Below are 6,525 nucleotides of genomic sequence, written 5' to 3' on the forward strand. Positions count from 1 at the left end.
CAGTAATCCAGAGGGCTGTGGAGTCTCTCCAACTCCTCTGATCCTGCCCCACCACGATCCAAATTCGAGAGGGCTCAGCGTTCACAGCGGCCCACACAGGCCCTCACACCGCTGCCTGACCTCCTCAAAGAACTGAGGGCCACCTGGGAACATCCGGCAACAGCCCCCGTCCTAGCCAGGAGAGGGGATGCTTATGCTAGGTCCCAGGACACGGCAGAAATGGGCTTGGTGGAATTTCCCTGGGTAAATTCCACCATAACTGCGCTCGTATCCCTGCCTCCACTGTCCGTGGAGCCATGCGACCTGGCCTGCCCCAACAGGCAGTGTTGCGTAACGGAGACGCTGCTCCAGAGGGCTTATGAGGCTGGAGGTGGCTCGGCTCAGGAATACTCAGAGCCTGCTGGCCCTGTATTTGGCCCAGCTGGCAGAGCCCTCGGAGCATGATGGTGCATCACCAACCCTGCCCCCTATCTCTGAGATAGCAGCGGCTGCTGACCAGCTCGTTACAGTGATGCGCCAGTGGGCAAGGGCGACTGGGCGATATCTGGCTGCCATTGTAGTGGCGTGCCACCAGCTCTGGCTGTCCAAGGCATGGCGGGTTCCTGTGGCAGGCATGATTCACCTCATGGATGCCCCTTTCTCGCCGGGCTTCACCTTTGGCCCCTCTGTGGAGGAGATGCTCACACGCACCCTCCAAGAGAGGGAGCAGTCCCTGCAGCTGGCCCGGGTTTATCCTCTTGCACCCCAGGCCCAGCAGTGCTGGCAGTCTGCGGCAGCTCGCCGGCGGGGAGGCCCCCCAACCGCAGCTCACAGACCACAGCCCAGGCAACAGGCCAGTTCAAGCTCTCTCTTGTGTCTCATTGCAGAATGAAGAAGTTAAAATTCTCTTTGTTTTCCCTTTTATAAGGGATTGCCGTACTCCTGAAAAACCCCTTCATAACAGTTAAAACATTTAAGATAATAGAGGCGGGCAGACTGGCCAGCCTCGAGTTTAAATACAAGGGGGCTGTATTGAGGCTGGTCAATGTCTATGCCCCCACCAGCCAGAGAGAGAGAGTCCTCTTTCTCCCTCAGCTACGCCCGCTCCTGATCGGCACCTTGCCAGTTATCATTTCAGGTGATTTCAACTGTGCTCTGAGGGATGTAGACCGGAGTAAGCCCCGCAACGATAGATCCAGCAGGGACCTCGCTGCGTTCGTGGAGGACTTTGAACTCTGCGACGCAGGTCGGGACCTGGTCCCCTTGTTCACCTGGGTGAGTTCTTCTGGCTCCTCCTTCTCCAGGATAGATCTCGTCCTCCTCAGTAAGCCACTGGAGAGGACCGCCATGTCTTCGGAGGCGGTCTTCTTTTCAGACCACAGGCTCCTGACGACAGAGGTGCTCATCCCGAGCACACGGGAGTCGGGGCCTGGGGTCTGGAAGCTCAACACCTCCCTGCTCGATGACCCTCGTGTTATTAAGACCTTTAGCAGACGCCTCGAGGAGTGGAGGACCCTGAAGGACCTTTTTGATTCTCCCATAGAGTGGTGGGAGATGGTGAAGAAAAGAACCAAGGGCTAGTTCATTCAGCTGGGGAAACGGAAAGCTCGTGAGAGGCGGGCGAGATATTCCCATCTAAACGCCCGCCTCCAGCGCCTGAGTCTTTTACAGCTCAGAGGCTTCGACCTAGCTGAGGAGGTGGCCCGGGTCAAACTGAGTCTCTCCGCCCTCTATCGGGAGGAGCAAGAGAAGATCAAGGTCCTTTCCAGGGTCCGCATCATGGAGGACGATGAGAAATGCAGCCGCTTCTTCTTCAAGAAAACGAAGGAGAGGCGGCCTGCAATGTCCTCCATGATCGACTCCTCGGGGCAAGAGGTGGAGGGCAGAGAGGCTGTTGAGACAGTGGTGCGGGATTTCTACAGGGAGTTGTACGACCAGAAGGTGGTGGATCAAAATCTGATCCATCACTTTCTGTCCCTGTTGGAGTCCCGCAATGAGGGGGACGAGGAGGAGGAGGAGGATCCAGAGATCACCACCACTGAACTCTCCCAGGTGATAAAGAGTCTTAACTCTGGAAGGACACCGGGTCCCGACGGGATCCCTGCTGAGTTCTATAAGATCTTTTGGGAGGTGCTTAAGGAAGATCTGGGCCAGGTCTTGGGGTCGATGTACAGAGAGGGCAGATTGGCCCCTTCTATGAAGAAGAGTATCCTCTCCCTTCTTCACAAGAAGGGAGACCAAAAAGATCTGAGGAACTGGCGGCCAGTCAGCCTCCTGTGCACCGACTACAAGATACTGGCCAAAGCACTGACGCTCCGGCTGCAGCGGCCACTCCCTCAATTAGTGGGTCCCGACCAGGTCTGTGGTGCCCGGGGGAGATCGGCGGCCGACAATGCCATGCTGCTCAGGGATGTCGTGGCCTACTCGAACGAGAGAGGGCTTCCCCTGGTCCTAATCAGCTTGGACCAGGAGAAAGCCTTCGACAGAGTGGGCCACGAATACCTGCAGCTCGTCATGGAGAGGATGGGTCTCGCTCTTGGTCTGAGGAAGTGGGTGAATATCATCTACAGCGGCCTAAGCAGCAGGGTCCTTGTGAACCGCCACCTGACCGAACCATTTCCGGTCAGGTCGGGGGTCCGGCAGGGTTGTCCCCTGTCGGCCCTGCTGTACGTCCTCTGCTTGGAGCCGTTCATGCAGGCGATCCGCCGGGACATCCGGGTGACAGGTTTCCATCTCCCGGGTTCCGGCGGAGAGCAACTGAAGGCCCTGGCCTATATGGACGACGTGGCCGTGGTCTGCACGGACGCTCCGTCCGTGGCCAGGGTCGAGGAACTGCTGGACGGCTTCTGCAGGGCGACGGGGGCCGCTGTGAATAAGGCCAAGAGCGAGGTCTACCTCTCCAGGGCATGGCCTGTCGGCCGGGGCCCGCCGACCGTGTTCCCTGTGAAGCCGTCTATCAAGGTTCTGGGGATCACGATCGACGGGACCAACACGGGCACCCGGAGCTGGGAGGAGGTCATAGCGAAGGTCCAAAGGAAGATCCACGGCTGGAGCACAAGGACCTTGACGATGGCTGGTAAGGTGCTGGTCGTAAAGGCCATCCTCTTCCCGATACTCCTCTACGTAGGAATGATCTTCCCCCCAGACAAGGTCATCGCAAAATTAGTGACCCGAATTATATTTCGGTTTGTCTGGGGGAGCAAAATGGAGAGGCTGAAAAGAGTACAGATGGTGAAGGGTACCCTGGATGGAGGCAGGGGGGTCCCGGACGTTGTGCAGCTGATAAAGGCGCAGGGGCTGGCCTATGTGGTAAAGAACATCCAGGCTGCTGGCAAGAAAGTGAGTTTTATGAACCGCTTTTATTTTGCCAGCAGCCTGAGACCATTCGGCCTCTGCGCCATGGATAACACCAGGCCGCACTCGTGGGATCCCCCGCCGTTCTACAGGGCGCTCCGAGCCTTTGCGCTCGAAGTAGGCCTCCATAAAGTCGTGCTGGCCTCCTGGGATTATAAGACCATCTGTAGCCAGATGAGATCTGCCCAGGAGACCAGCTGGATAGAAGATTTCCCTCCCGAAACCTGACGGTTTATCTGGGCTAACGCTACGCACGTTTGCCTCACGAACACGCAGAAAGATGTCTCCTGGATGGCTGTGAGTCGGTGTCTCCCCACCCGAGTGTTCATGCACAGAAGGGGCATAGCTCCTTATGACACCTGCCCCTATAAGGGTTGCCTGGGGAAGGAGACGGAGGCTCACATCTTTAGTGAGTGCCCCTCCGCCCACAGGGTCTGGCTCCTGTTTTCTCCATTCCTCCACAGGTTTGCCGTTCCTGCGCGGGCGACCGCCCAGCAGATCCTGTACGGTCCGGCCAGGGGAATATCAACATCTACCCTGAGGTGCTGGTGGCGTGTCGTCTGCGCAGTGAAGCAGGCACTGTGGGAGGGACGGAACATCTGTCTGTTCAACAAGCAGGAGCTGGACCCGATCGTCATCGCGCGGAGGGGCATGGTGTTCGTAAGAGACTATGTCAATCTGGAGGTCCATCAGAGGGGCAAGGAGGAAGCCTACAAGAACTGGCATATACAAGATCTGGGGGAGCTCAGGATCCCATGATGGGACCCACCTCCGGGGACGGTTAGTTCCCCCTGCTGGAGCCCGAGTCCAAGATCTTTTAAAGATTTTATGGATGATTGTTTTTAAAAAAGAATTTAAAAATGAATCTTAATTGTTTTTAAAGATTTAGTTGTTTTTAAATCACATTGTTTAGGGTTTTTGGTATAGTTTTGTTATATTCTTTTTTCAAATACATTGACCGTTTTGGGTTTAATTTAAAATGCATTGGACCTTTTTTGTTTGTTTTTTATTTTTTCCTTTTTAATTGTTTCTTTATTTTGTTCAATGCATTTTCAGTTATTTTCAATGTATTTGACCTTTTTGTTGGTGAGCAGTTTTTGCTTTTATCACGTTTGTTTTGTTGTTTTGGGCACGTTTATTTTAAAGTTAATTGTTTTTGTTCTTGTTAAAATCACAGATTTAAAAAAAATTTAAGTGATTTTAAGGATTGATTTTAAAGATTTTAATCATAAGTATTAAAAAAATTGAATTGTTTTTATTCATGTAAAATGTAAAATACTTAACCAAATAAACAGTATTTTATAAGGTTTCCTTCCAACCAATAGCATTTTGCCACCACCATGACTTGGGTGCCTTATGCTAATGTAATTTAGAAATGGGGGTCATTTCGAATTTGGCTAGGAGCCAATAAGAGGACAGGTCCCTTTTGGTCTTCTGGACATACAGATATGGTTACCAGGGGCTACCAGAGGCTACCAGTGGCTACCAGATAAAAGGGAGGAAGTCTGTTTCCTCTACCAAACCAGATGGTATGGAATTTCCCATAGAAAAATATATTCTAACAAATAATATCTTACAGCCCCATCTTGGATCTGAGGCGCCTGAACCGCCACCTCAAGGTGTTGCACTTCAAGATGTTCAAACTGCGCACCATGTCCCAGGCCATCAAGCCTGGCGACTGGTTCACCACGGTGGATCTGAAAGATGCTTACTTTCACATCCCCATTGTGTAGACGGAAGGGCCGAGCGTTCGAATTTGCTGTTCTCCCATTCGGACAGACATGTGCTGGTTCAGACGGACAACACAGCGGTGGTTGCCTATATCAACAGGCAAGGAGGTCTCTGGTCACACGCCATCTGCTTCTGTGGGCGCAGCCACGGTTCCGCTCCATCAGAGCAGTTCACCTCCCAGGCCTGTCTAACAAGGCAGCGGACCTCCTCTCTCGCTTTCAAAGCAGTGCCTCTCGCATCGGATTGTGGACACCATTACTATGACCTACGAATCCACCGGGACCCCGGTGCCTGAACCTGGTAAGGTACCTTGCTCAAGGGTACAACAGCAGTGCCCCCACCTGCGCTCCAGAATCCAGAGCCCTAATCACTACTTCACACTACTACTTAAAAAATGTTCAGTCTGAATTCAGCTAAACTGAAATGCTTCAGAACATGAGAACATAAGAAACGTTACAAACGAGAGGAAGCCATTCAACCCATCATGCTCGTTTGGTGTCCATTAATAACTGAGTGATCCAAGGATCCTATCCAGCCTGACTTTAAATGTTCCTACATTTTCAGCTTCAACCACATTGCTGGAGAGTTTGTTCCAGATTGTGACTACTCTGTGTGAAGAAGTGTCTCCTGTTTTCTGTCTTGAATGCCTTGAAGCCCAATTTCCATTTGTGTCCCTGCTGATCTGGAAAAGCTCCTCTGGTTTGATGTGGTCAATGCCTTCCATGATTTTGAAGACTTGGATCAAGTCCCCACGTAGTCTCCTCTGTTCCAGGGTGAGAAGGTTCAGGTCCTCAGTCTCTCAGTAGGACATTCCCTTCAGACCTGGAATAAGTCTGGTTGCTCTCCTCTGAACTGCTTCTAGAGCATTGATATCTTTCTTGAAGTGTGGAGCCCAGAACTGTACACAGTATTCCAGATAAGGTCTAACTAGTGCATTGTACAGTCTTAACATTACTTACCTTGTTTTAAACTCTACACTTTTGACAATATACCCTAACATTCTGTTTGCCTTTTTATTGCTTCCCCACATTGTTTGGATGTAGAAAGTGAGGAATCCAAATAAACTCCTAGGTCTTTCTCATGTGTTACTTCATGTAGTTCTATTCCTCCCATAGTGTAATTATAGTGGACATTTTTGTTACCTGCATGTATTACCTTGCACTTGTCCACATTGAATTTCATCTGCCAGGTGTCAGCCCACAACTGAATATTATCTAAGTCCCTTTGAATAGCCTGTGCTGCCGAGATTGTATCTGTTGAGCCACCTATTTTAGTATCATCAGCAAATTTGACAAGTTTGCTAACTATCCCAGAGTCCAGATCATTAATATAGATTAGAAAAAGCAAAGGCCCTAGTACTGATCCCTGTGGAACTCCACTAACAATCTCACTCCAGTTAGAAGCAACTCCTCTAATCGACACTCTCTGTTTCCTATACATCAACCAGTTCATAATCCATCT

Source organism: Amia ocellicauda, chromosome 6 (assembly GCF_036373705.1).
Source record: "Amia ocellicauda isolate fAmiCal2 chromosome 6, fAmiCal2.hap1, whole genome shotgun sequence".
NCBI classification, from domain to species: Eukaryota; Metazoa; Chordata; class Actinopteri; order Amiiformes; family Amiidae; genus Amia; species Amia ocellicauda.